This window comes from Moschus berezovskii, chromosome 24, assembly GCF_049115385.1.
Source record: "Moschus berezovskii isolate FMDL1 chromosome 24, NW_MosBer_1.0, whole genome shotgun sequence".
NCBI classification, from domain to species: Eukaryota; Metazoa; Chordata; class Mammalia; order Artiodactyla; family Moschidae; genus Moschus; species Moschus berezovskii.
The window spans coordinates 59252937-59265284 of record NC_142483.1 but is presented as its reverse complement, the minus strand read 5'-3'; positions in this window follow the sequence as shown (position 1 = coordinate 59265284).

The window sequence follows — 12348 nt, the reverse complement described above, 5'->3', positions numbered from 1 at the left end:
CAGGAGCCAGGGCCCCTTCTGTTCGGATGGCTCGGGGCCCACCTGTACCAGCCCCATCTGTCAGCAAAGCGGCCCCAGCATCTCGTGAACCTGGTGGAGGAAATTCTCCTCCGAAGAATTGACGTCACTAGGTGTTCTCCTGAGAGTTGTGTCCTGAAAATGTAGCTACATTGAAGAAGAATAAAGGGCACTGCAGCATGGAAAACAGGGGCTCACCATGCTGGCATGGATCAAATGCTTCTGCCACACAGCACGCCTTTCACCATTAGAAGCGTTGCCAGAAAAATAGGAATAGAAAAGATAAGATCTTCAGGCTAACTAGAAAGGGCGCAGAGTTTATATTTTAATGCATAAGAAGATCCAGTGGATAAAATCTGTTTCCTAAACGTGGTGTGAGCAAATACATTTGGAGGGTTATCCCCTCCCATTTGTCCAATTCAAGCAGTGCGGCAAGCCTTTGTGGAAGACATCATTCTGATTTCGTTCCTTGGCACTGTTTGTAAAGAAGGCAGGAAATCATAACCCAAAGGAACCATTTCCTTGAAAGGAAAGTCTATCTTTAATATATAAAAGCCCTGATCTCCTAGAAAAGATAAATAATAAAAAAGAGACAGAGAGCCTCTACACTTGAGAACGATAGTGATGCTTGGCTATTTTTTCTCGTCTGAAATTTGGTTCATATTCAACTCAGATTCATGTGTTGGTTTTAGAGGAGAACAGAATGGACTCAGCCAGCCACTGTACAGTGCGTGCTGTGCTAGGCCTGGACATGCTCTGATATCTGTCGACGGCCCCTGAAATTCATAGTCAGAGCCCTTGATGTCCACACGGCCTCTAGTTTTGATGCTGCCTTGCCTACAAAGCACTGCAGTGACCCTGTTTATCTGGCCCCCGCACAACACTGTCAAGACACATTTCCATTTTCCAAGTGACTGCTGCCACTGGGCCACAGTCTGTGCTCATTTCTCGAGTAGCTAAACCCTTTGACACTGTGGTTTTTAATTAAAATTACATTAAAGTTAATCAACCAGAAAGAGGCCGCTGTAGAAGGCAGGTTTGATTGCAACCTGCGAAGGGCACGGAGGCTGCCAACTCGCTAAAGATGTGCCTGCAGATGCCAATCTGCCTGCGTGAGCCCCACGGTTACAGAGCCGCTGCCGAGGGGTCAGGTCTGCGAGCGTTTTCCTGGGACTGTCAAACTGCACTGCAATGGCAGGAGCTCTCACAGAGTGGAAAAAGCAGACCAACTTCTTCAGAGCTTCTGTCCCCACACCTCTGCAGTCGCCTCAACTGCTGATGGGAAACTGACATCCCAACCCCTTCACCTTTAGACACAGCTGGGCTCCCCCAAGAACCTGGGTTTGTCATTTGTGAGGCTCCTAGACGCCCCGTGTTCTTCTGCAGGCTGAACTCCTGGTGTGTCACATTGTGTTTGGTTTGCTCTGTTCTAAAAAGGGACAGAGGAGACACTTCAATGCTCCGGGATGCCTTTTTTGTCTCCAGGTTTTTTATAAAGGGCTTCACTGGAAAATGGCAGCCCAGCATTACCTTCCTAAGCTGAATCAAGAGACTAGGAAATCAAACTTCACATCTAAGACTTGTTATTTCATGCCTACTGAATGTGGCAGTGGTGTGGAGCTGAAGATTTAATTTCTATTTTTGTTCCTTTCTTCTATGATTAATTTACATAATATACCTGGGCCTTAATAAAGTACCTGGAACTTGATAAGAGATGGGTGTGCTTTCAATAAGTGTGCATTGTTTATCACAGTTATCCCTGTTTAAAGCTATAAAACTACCATTAGGACAAAAAGTCGGGTGTCATTTTATCCTGAGTACCAACTCTTACCTCTTGGAAATTGCTGCCTAAATCACCATGTTGAGAAAGATTCCAAGGCAGCATCCAGGTAATCAAGCAAAGAGGTGATCTCAGTCAGACTTTGAACAATATCCTTGTTCTAAGTATTCATGTATGGATGTGAGAGCTGGACCATAACGAAGGCTGAGAAAGAACTGATGCTTTCAAATTGTGATGTTGGAGAAGGCTCTTGAGAGTCCCTTGGACTGCAAGGAGATCAAAGCAGTCAATCCTAAAGGAACTCACTGGAAGGACTGATGCTGAAACTGAAGCTCCAATCCTTTGGCCACCTGATGCAAAGAGCTAACTCACTGGAAAAGACCCTGATGCTGGGAAAAATTGAAGACAGAAGGAAAAGGGGTGACAGAGGATGAGATGGTTGGATGGCATCACCAACTCAATGGATATGAGTTTGAACAAACTCTGGGAGATAGTGAAGAACAGAGAAGCCTGGCATGCTGCAGTCCACAAGGTCTCAAAGAGTTGTACACAATTGAGCAGCTCAACAACAACAAATGTTCGGGGAGTAATATCAAGATTGTGTCAGAATTCTGTGGTTGCTTCAAAGTAAACTGATAATGCCTCAGGATGATTTACAAGGAAAGAATGAACTTCAAAGGGGAACAGTAACTAACTTTACTGAGCTTCAAAATGTCCTTAAAATCTGGCAAAATTTGTATATTATAGATCCCTGAGTGGCCTCCTAAGCCTAGAAGCTGATTCTGGCCCAGCTGTTGGTCCTGTAATTTGTACCCATGTCCTTATACAGGGTCTGCCCACATGCTCTGCTCAGAGGCAAGTTTCTTGATGCAGGTGAACCTCAAGTACCGTGTACATCCTAACTGTGAACATTAATGACTCCCTATAAAAAGTTATTTATAAAAACAGAATTTTGTTGCTTTAAAAAGTTAATTCTATTCTCTATAATGAGATCTAAGGGCAAGTCTGCTAAGGAGGAACTTGGTTCTTAAAATATTTTCTCTTCTCTAATAAAAGGAGAAATAAACCCTGAAACGAGTTTTTTGTTTGTTTTGCTTCTCTGGACACTTACTTATGATTTCTTTCCTTTAAATGTAACCACAATGACTGGAGCCACAGCAGCCATCTTCTGACCATGAGGCACAAGAACCAAGACCCAGTAATAATAATAATTCAGAGAATAATAAAAACAGAAGGATGGAAAAGAATTTGGAGCTGTAAAGACATTTTCTGAACTGTTGCCCTAAAACTGGAACCTCTAGATTCCTTGATATGTAAAATAACTGTCATAGTACTTAAGTCACGGTTAGTTGTAGAATCTTTTACTTGCAGCTACAAGCTTTCTAACTGATATATTAGTCTTATTTTCCCAACATAAAGAATAAAACATTGCAATTTCATTCCTTCCACTTTAACATTTTAATCATGTACATCTTTGTATTTGGTGTACATCAAAACTCTATCTATTCGTTGTAGAAGTCCTTCATAGGGAAACATATCAAAGGTTAGCTTTTCTTGCCTAGTCAGATATTTGGGATAATATCTCTCTTCTGGCCTCTGTGAGACCTCTACAAAACTTTCTCCAGTCAATATTTAAGTGTTTTCTCCTCTAGCTTTAAATCAAACAGGAGTTCTCTTGTCCACTAGAATGCAGCTTTCCTGTGAGAAAGTGAACATTTGTTTGGTGTCTGCCTGTGGATGAACCATCAGATCATCCCTTGATGCTTGGGAAAAGGCAATAAAGAGGCTGAGGCCATGGGCTGATTAGCTGGACAAGCTGAGATCTATGAAGATAAAAGAGAAAGATGAAACTAAGGCCGCCACAAGCAACCTCTGAAAGCCCCGTGACTGCTCCTGGAAAGGCAGTGAGCCCCTACTACTCACTCACATATGCCAGCCACAGAATTGTCTGGAAAGCTGGCCAATTCTGCTACCTACACTGACAGACTGAATGCAAAAATATCCACCTACATGTTTTTCACAAGAGATATCTCCAGGGGATAAACATGCAGAAAAACTGAAAATGAAAGAATATAAAAGATAGACCACACAAATACTAAGCAGAAGAAAGTGGAAATAGCTCTAGCACATAGGATTTCAAATTAAAAGATTCAACTGGAGTGCTCAGATATGGTAAATATCCAGTACCCTGTGAGCATCCAGGAGGTACCTGCACTTGTTCCAACTACTGGAGCAAAGGGCAGTGTGTACCCTGCGACAGCCCTTTACAGGCCTTGGTCCTAGAGGAGGCTGATGCTCCATGAGCCAGTTAAGAAGGAAGCAGAGAAACAGCCAGTCCTTCCTCTGCCATTGCCCTGGCGAGGGTGAAGGAATAGGGAAAACTCTTGTTTTGACAACAATTCAGAGGAAGATTTAAGTATTGATTAATACTATACAATAAAATACAACACAACACAACAAAACAAAAAATCTATCAGGACGCTATAAATAGAGCCCTAAACATTCAATAGGGTCAAACAAACGCTTGACTCACAGGAATATTAATAAGATGGTGAGAGTGAGTCTGCACAGCTAAACCTTTGAAAGTTCATGGGCTTGTGTCACACCTGAATTTGTGCTGCTGCATGGCCTGCGGGGGGCGGGGGGTCATGGTTGGGGTTCTCTGGAACAGCAGATGCTAAGGCAGATTGTGTGGTACAAGGTATTTATGACCAACACGTACCACAGAAAGGGGGAGCAGCAGGCTGGGTGGAGAGATGGCAGACCTGGAAAGCAGGCACTGGACTGTTCTGTCCAGGGCCAGGTGGGATGCTGGGCCCATACAGCCTTGCCTGGCTCAATCCCTGGGTACAGGTGGCCCCAGAGGGTGTGACCTCAGTCAGGGCAGCTCTCTGCAGCTAAGCCCACCCTCCAGCAGCTGCCAGCTGGAGGCAAACTTGTCCGTTAGGCACTTCTTGACTATGCTATCTGACCATAACTGTTACTGATCTCCTGTCTTTATTGGGGTAGACAAGATGGCCCAGATCAATGACCATTAATCACATTTCTCAGATCCTATTAAATCTAGTTCCCTGACTAGGGATCAAATCAGGGCCCCCTGCATTGGGAGCACAAAGCTTTAGTCACTGGACCACCAGGGAAGTAAAAAAATATTGACAGGAAAATTAATGACTGTTAATGGCAGTATATCTAAGGAAAATATTTTCATTTGGACTACATGGCTCCAACATTCAAAAAGTAGGAATCTTTCAAATACTGTTCCTTTCAGTGAAGAAAATGAAGTTTCTGCGTTTTTGATAGGGTATATGAATTATATAGGGCTTCCCTGGTAGCTAGGCTGGTAAAGAATCCGCCTGCTATATAGGAGACCTTGGTTCAATTCCTGGGTCAGGAAGAGCCCCTAGAGAAGAGATAGGCTACTCACTCCAATATTCCTGGGCTTCCCTGGTGGCTCAGACAGTAAAGAATCCACCTGTAATGCGGAAGACCTGGGTTTGATCCCTGGGTAGGGAAAATGCCCTGGAGGAGGGCATGCAACCCACTCTAGTATTCTTGACTGGAGAATCCCCATGGACAGAGAAGGTAGGGGTCATAAAGAGTCAGACATGACTGAATGGCTAAGTACACACGCATGAATTATCTAACAAGGTTGGAGTATTATATCTTATCCAGTTTTTAAGGATGTTGATCTTTTTTGTACCATATGTTTGACACACAGAAAAAGAACATTTATTACAGCATGAGACAGCATAGGTAGAAATCCTTATTAGTATGAAAAATATGTGAGAAATGTGCTTTTCACTTCTAGCACACTGAAAGCTATAAGATAAACAAATGTTGACAATTCCATCAACCATGGATCCAAGAACCAGAATTCCATAGATGCAATCAGTAAGTCTAAAGAAACAAATTACAATTAATTCATTAATACATTTAAATTTCTGATAAGCAAGACTTCTGTTTGGAGGAGCAAATTAAAACACCTTTATTTTTACTGCAATAAAACAATATCATGAAATTTTGTTTGGATTCTTGCACTTTTATTGAAACTTCACCCCACTCCACACCTGTATGAAATGAAAGTTACTGAACAAGAGTTATTTTTAAAATGCTTATACAACTCTTTTCAGAAACAACAGTAAAGAGTATTATTGACAGAATCAGCAACTTAATTAAAAAGTCTGTTAATGATGGTGTTAACAAACCTGGCATATTTTCAATTTAGATTGACACTATTCAAACTGATATGTCATAAAATCTGGATGAGAACTCTGACTATCTAAACTAAGAGCATTTATTATTTGAAAATATTGGCAGCTATTATAGATGTTCTGTGATCAAATTATATTTTTTCATAAAAATATTCGTCTTAGAAGTCAAGATGAAGTCATGGGTTGTGTGCTGTTTACCCTTGAGCTAGAGAAAAATCACCAACACATAATTATCCATAACAGCAAAGCTTTAAATAAATAAACAAAATTTACTGCTTTAAAGAGGAGTATGCATACTGTTTGGATTTCAAACTTGAATGATTTTTTTTTTTTTTTTGCTACTTTTACTCCTTTAGCAAATATATTGAGCTCCTGATATGTGCCAGGCATTTCTGTAGGAGCTGCTGAAGAATTGATGCTTTTGAACTGTGGTGCTGGAGAAGACTCTTGAGAGTCCCTTGGACTGCAAGGAGATCCAACCAGTCCATTCTGGAGGAGATCAATCCTGAGTGTTCATTGGAAGGACTGATGCTAAAGCTGAAACTCCAATACTTTGGCCACCTTATTTGATGAGTTGACTCACTGGAAAATGGTCTGATGCTGGGAGGGACTGGGGGTGGGAGGAGACGGGGACGACAGAGAATGAGATGGCTGGATGGCATCACCAACTGGATGGAGATGAGTTTGAGTGAACTCCGGGAGTTGGTAATGGACAGGGAGGCCTGGCGTGCTGTGATTCATGGGGTCGCAAAGAGTCAGACATGACTGAGTGACTGAACTGAACTGAACTGAGACGTATGGAAGTAAGATGCTGTTGCTTGATTTTATTACCAGAATTTAATGTGTCTTATTAAATAGTAGTGACACAATAGCTTCTTGAAAACTGTGATGACCTAAAATTAAAATTTTGATAAGGTTCAAGTGTTTCTAAAGGGTTACATTGGACGAAAGCATACGTTATTTAGAGTCTTCTTGCCCCTCCATAATGAGACCACAGTGGCTTCAGCCCTCAATAGCATCTTTTCTTAAGAAGTCCCAACTAGCACCTCAGTTTTCTGGGATGGTATAAGAAGATGATGGCTTATACTCTCAAAGTTGGCACAACTTTCAGGCCCCTGAATCCTGGAAGTTTCTTCTGTCCCACTCATTTCACTACACAGAACATTGATGTTTCTTATTGTCCATAGCAATCCCGCACATCATGCCCTAAAACTCATCCCATTTTTCACAACTCTCAAGGCACATGAGGCTACTTTCTACGAAACACACCGATCTGACTTCTTCTTCCTCAAAGACCTTTACACCTGCCAGTTCCTCTGTCTGGAAAGCTGTTCTTCCAGAATACACCCTTGCATCATGCAAGTCACTGCTGGAATGTCACCTCCTCCAGCCCCTACCTAAAATAAAACACCCCCATCTCAGTCTCCTCCTCAATACCCTGCTTTAATATTTTTCACCATGTTTGAGAGATGTTGATATATATTTATTCATCGGTTTCTCTGTCACCCAACTAGCAACAAGCTCCAGGAGATCACTGGACTCAGACAATGTTCAGAATATACTGAGGACATAAATTCAGTTCAGTTCAGTCACTCAGTCATGTCCAACTCTGTGAGACCCCATGAATCACAGCACGCCAGGCCTCCCTGCCCATCACCAACTCCCGGAGTTCACTCAAACTCATGTCGATCACTTCAGTGATGCCATCCAGCCATCTCATTCTCTGTTGTCCCCGTCTCCTCCCGCCCCCAATCACTCCCAGCATCAGAGTCTTTTCCAGTGAGTCAACTCGTCGCATGAGGTGGCCAAAGTATTGGAGTTTCAGCTTCAGCATCAGTCCTTCCAATGAACACCCAGGACTGATCTCCTTTAGAATGGACTGGTTGGATCTCCTTGCAGTCCAAGGGACTCTCAAGAGTCTTCTCCAGCACCACAGTTCAAAAGCATCAATTCTTCGGCGATCAGCTTTCTTCACAGTCCAACTATCACATCCATACATGACCAATGGAAAAACCACGGCCTTGACTAGACAGACCTTGGTTGGCAAAATAATGTCTCTGCTTTTTAATATGCTGTCTACATTGGTCATAACTTTCCTTCCAAGGAGTAAGCGTCTTTTAATTTCACAGTTGCAATCAGCATCCGCAGTGATTTTGGAGCCCAAAAAAAATAAAGTCTTTTCCACTGTTTCCCCATCTATTTCCCATGAAGTGATGGGACCAGTTGCCATGATCTTTGTTTTCTGAATGTTGAGCTTCAAGAAAACTTTTTCACTCTCCTCTTTCACTTTTCATCAAGAAAGTTCCTCTTCACTTTCTGCCATAAGGGTGGTGTCATCTGCATATCTGAGGTTATTGATTTTTCTCCCAGCAATCTTGATTCCATTTGTGCTTCTTCCAGCCCAGCGTTCCTCATGATGTACTCTGCATATAAGTTAAATAAGCAGGGTGACAATATACAACCTTGACGTACTCCTTTTCCTATTTGGAACCAGTCTGTGGTTCCATGTCCAGTTCTAACTGTTGCTTCCTGACCTGCATACAGGTTTCTCAAGAGGCAGGTCAGGTGGTCTGGCATTCCCATCTCTTTCATAATTTTCCACAGTTTATTGTGATCCACACAGTCAAAGGCTTTGGCATAGTCAATGAAGCAGAAATAGATGCTCTTCTGGAACTCTCTTGCTTTCTCCATGATCCAGCGGATGTTGGCAATTTGATCTCTGGTGCCTCTGCCTTCTCTAATACCTGCTTGAACATCTGGGAATTCACGGTTGACATATTGCTGAAGCCTGGTTTGGAGAATTTTGAGCATGACTTTACTACGTGTGAGATGAGTGCAATTGTGTGGTAGTTTGAGCATTCTTTGGCATTGCCATTCTTTGGGATTGGAATGAAAACTGACCTTTTCCAGTCCTGTGGCCACTGCTGAGGTTTCCAAATTTGCTGGCATATTGAGTGCAGCACTTTCACAGCATCATCTTTCAGGATTTGAAATAGCTCCACTGGAAATCCATCACCTCCACTAGCTTTGTTCATAGTGATAATTTCTAAGGCCCACTTGACTTCACATTCCAAGGATGTCTGACTCTAGGTCAGTGATCACACCATTATGATTATCTTGGTCTTGAAGATCATTTTTGTACAGTTCTTCTGTGTATTCTTGCCACCTTTTCTTAATATCTTCTGCTTCTGTTAGGTCCACACCATTTCTGTCCTTTATCGAGACCATCTTTGCATGAAATGTTCCCTTGGTATCTCTAATTTTCTTGAAAAGATCTCTTGTTTTTCCTATTCTGTTGTTTTCCTCTATTTCTTTGCATTGATCGCTGAGGAAGGCTTTCTTATCTCTCCTTGCTATTCTTTGGAACTCTGCATTCAGATGCTTATATCTTTCCTTTTCTCCTTTGCTTTTTGCCTCTCTTCTTTTCACAGCCATTTTTAAGGCCTCCTCAGACAGCCATTTTGCTTTTTTGCATTTCTTTTCCATGGGGATGGTCTTGGTCCCTGTCTCCTGTACAATGTCACGAACCTCCGTCCAGAGTTCATCAGGCACTCTATCAGATCTAGTCCCTTAAATCTATTTCTCACTTCCACTGTATAATCATAAGCGATTTGATTTACGTCATATCTGAATTTCTTCAATTTAAGTCTGAATTTGGCAATAAGGAATTCATGATCTGAACCACAGTCAGCTCCTGGTCTTGTTTTTGCTAACTGTATAGAGCTTCTCCATCTTTGGCTGCAAAGAATATAATCAGTCTGATTTTGGTGTTGATCATCTGGTGATGTCCATGTGTAGAGTCTTCTCTTGTGTTGTTGGAAGAGGGTGTTTGCTATGACCAGTGCATTCTCTTGGCAAAACTCTATTAGCCTTTGCCCTGCTTCATTCCGTGCTCCAAGGCCAAATTGGCCTGTTACTCCAGGTGTTTCTTGACATCCTACTTTTGCATTCCAGTCCCCTAGAATGAAAAGGACATCTTTTTCAGGTGTTAGTTCTAAACGGTCTTGTAGGTCTTCATAGAACTGTTCAACTTTGGCTTCTTCAGCATTACTGGTTGGGGCATAGGCTTGGATTACTGTAATATTGAATGGTTTACCTTGGAAATGAACAGAAATCATTCTCTCGTTTTTAAGATTGCATCCAAGTACTGCATTTTGGACTCTTTTGTTGACCATGATGGCTACTCCATTTCTTCGAAGGGATTCCTGCCCATAGTATTAGATATAATGGTCACCGGAGTTAATGTCTGTTTAATGAACACATGAAAAACATGAATGAACATGAGTTTAACAGACTTCACTGTAGAGTTTGGGGCTAAAATAAAGAGCGGCTCAAACTACAGCAATATAAATTATCTTAAGAGGAACCACAAGCATCCACCTTCTCAAGAGTTTCCTCATTGAGGTGAAAACAACCAACTCCTGCTCTTGTTTTAAGAAGAGGAGTTTTCCCTTCTTCAGGACTTCTGGCATCAACTTGCACTCATTTTTTGAGGATTCACATTCTGCCCTGGCACTTCCCAATATGTTTTTCCAAAGACAGTTCTTTCCTTTAGAGAAAAGTGGTAAAGAATCTACCTGCCAATGCATTTAGACATAACAGATGTGGGTTTGATCCCTGGGTTGGAAAGAGCCCCTGGAGGAGGATGTGGCAACCCACTCCAGCATTCTTGCCTGGAGAATCCCCATGTACAGAGAAGCCTGGTGGGCTACAGTCCATCGGGTTGCAGAGTTAAACATGACTGAAGTGATTGAGCATGCACACACTTATCTACTCTTCAAAGGTAAAAATTTCTCCACTTCTTTAGATCATTAAGTAAAAGTGGTATAAAATAAAAATCTTAAGTTTTCCTAAAGTAAGAAAACTTAATACTTAATTCTTCTATCCCAGATAGAATCTATTTATTCGGTTAACAGATATAAGTCAAAGACTACCCTAATCCCAACAAGTAGGAGCTTCCTTTAGTTTTACTGAGTAGTTGAGTTGCAATATTACTTTCAGGCATACAATATTTGATACTTTTAGAGCTTACACTCCAGACAAACTTATTATAACTTATCACCTATATTCCCTGTCCTATATTTATTTAATACTAGTAGTTTGCATCTTAATCCCCTTCACCTGTTTTGCCCCTCCCCCAACTCCTCTCCTTACAAGTAACTATTAGTTTATTCTCTATATCTGTGAATATGTTTCTGTTTTATTTTATATATTTCACATAGAAGTGAAAACATAGGTATGTGTCTTTCTCTGTATGACTTATTTTACTAAGCAACTCTATCCATTTGCTGCAAATAGCAAAATTTTGTTCCATTTTATGGCAGAGTGGTATTACATTTTATACATGTTCCACATCTTCTTTATCCATTAAATAAATGGATATTTATCTAATATTGATGGATATTTATGCTGTTTTCTTATCTTGGCTATCTAATATTGATGGATATTTATGCTGTTTTCTTATCTTGGCTACTGTGCATAATGGTGCTATGAACTTTGGGTGACAATGTTCATGCCAGGGCTGGGGCGCCAAATATGGGGCTTGAATCCACTATATGGCTTCTCCTTCCCTCCAATCAGACACTATGTGGTTCTTTCTTATTAAGAAGAAGAGCCCCTGGTAGAGCCATTCTGTGAGTCTTCAGGGCCTGCTCAGAAGAGAAAGACCAGCATTTTACAGAGAGGTCACAGCTCACCTTTCTGAGAGCATGCCGACGATGACAATGGAGGACTCAGAAGCACCCCGTGAGACTGTGCAGTGAGACAGAGGGCTTCGTTTTTGTTCATTCTAAGTGTGAAATGTGTCATCTGTTCTCTAGAAATGCATCAGGAATAAGATAAAGAAATGGACTGGGGTAGAAGAGAGCTGAAAGAAAGGAGGAAAGAAATCAACCAGTGAACTCAAATGAGTTCTATAGCTGAGTTCATAGTTTGTTCCAATGTCAGTTTCCTGGTTTAGGAAATACAGTGTTGATATAAGATGTTACCTTTGGATGAGCAGCCTAAAGGATACCTTGAAACTAATTATGCAAATTCTTGTGAGTCCAAGGAATTCCAAAAGGAAAAAAGCAATATTCTTTTTAAAAAGGAATCAGAGGTTGGAGAACAAGATGGTGGAGGAGTAGGTGGATGTGGAGTACATCTCTCTCCACAGATACATCAGGAAGACACCTTCAGACACAGAAGTGCATGCGGAACACCAGCTGAGAGTGGACGGGAGTACCTGACCAGTGGAAGAGACTATATAGAACCACGCAAAACTTGGTAGAAGGAAGGAACTAGGGGGAAAAGCAGAAGTGTTAGTAGGACTGGACCTGCCCTCAGCAGGTGGGGGAACTG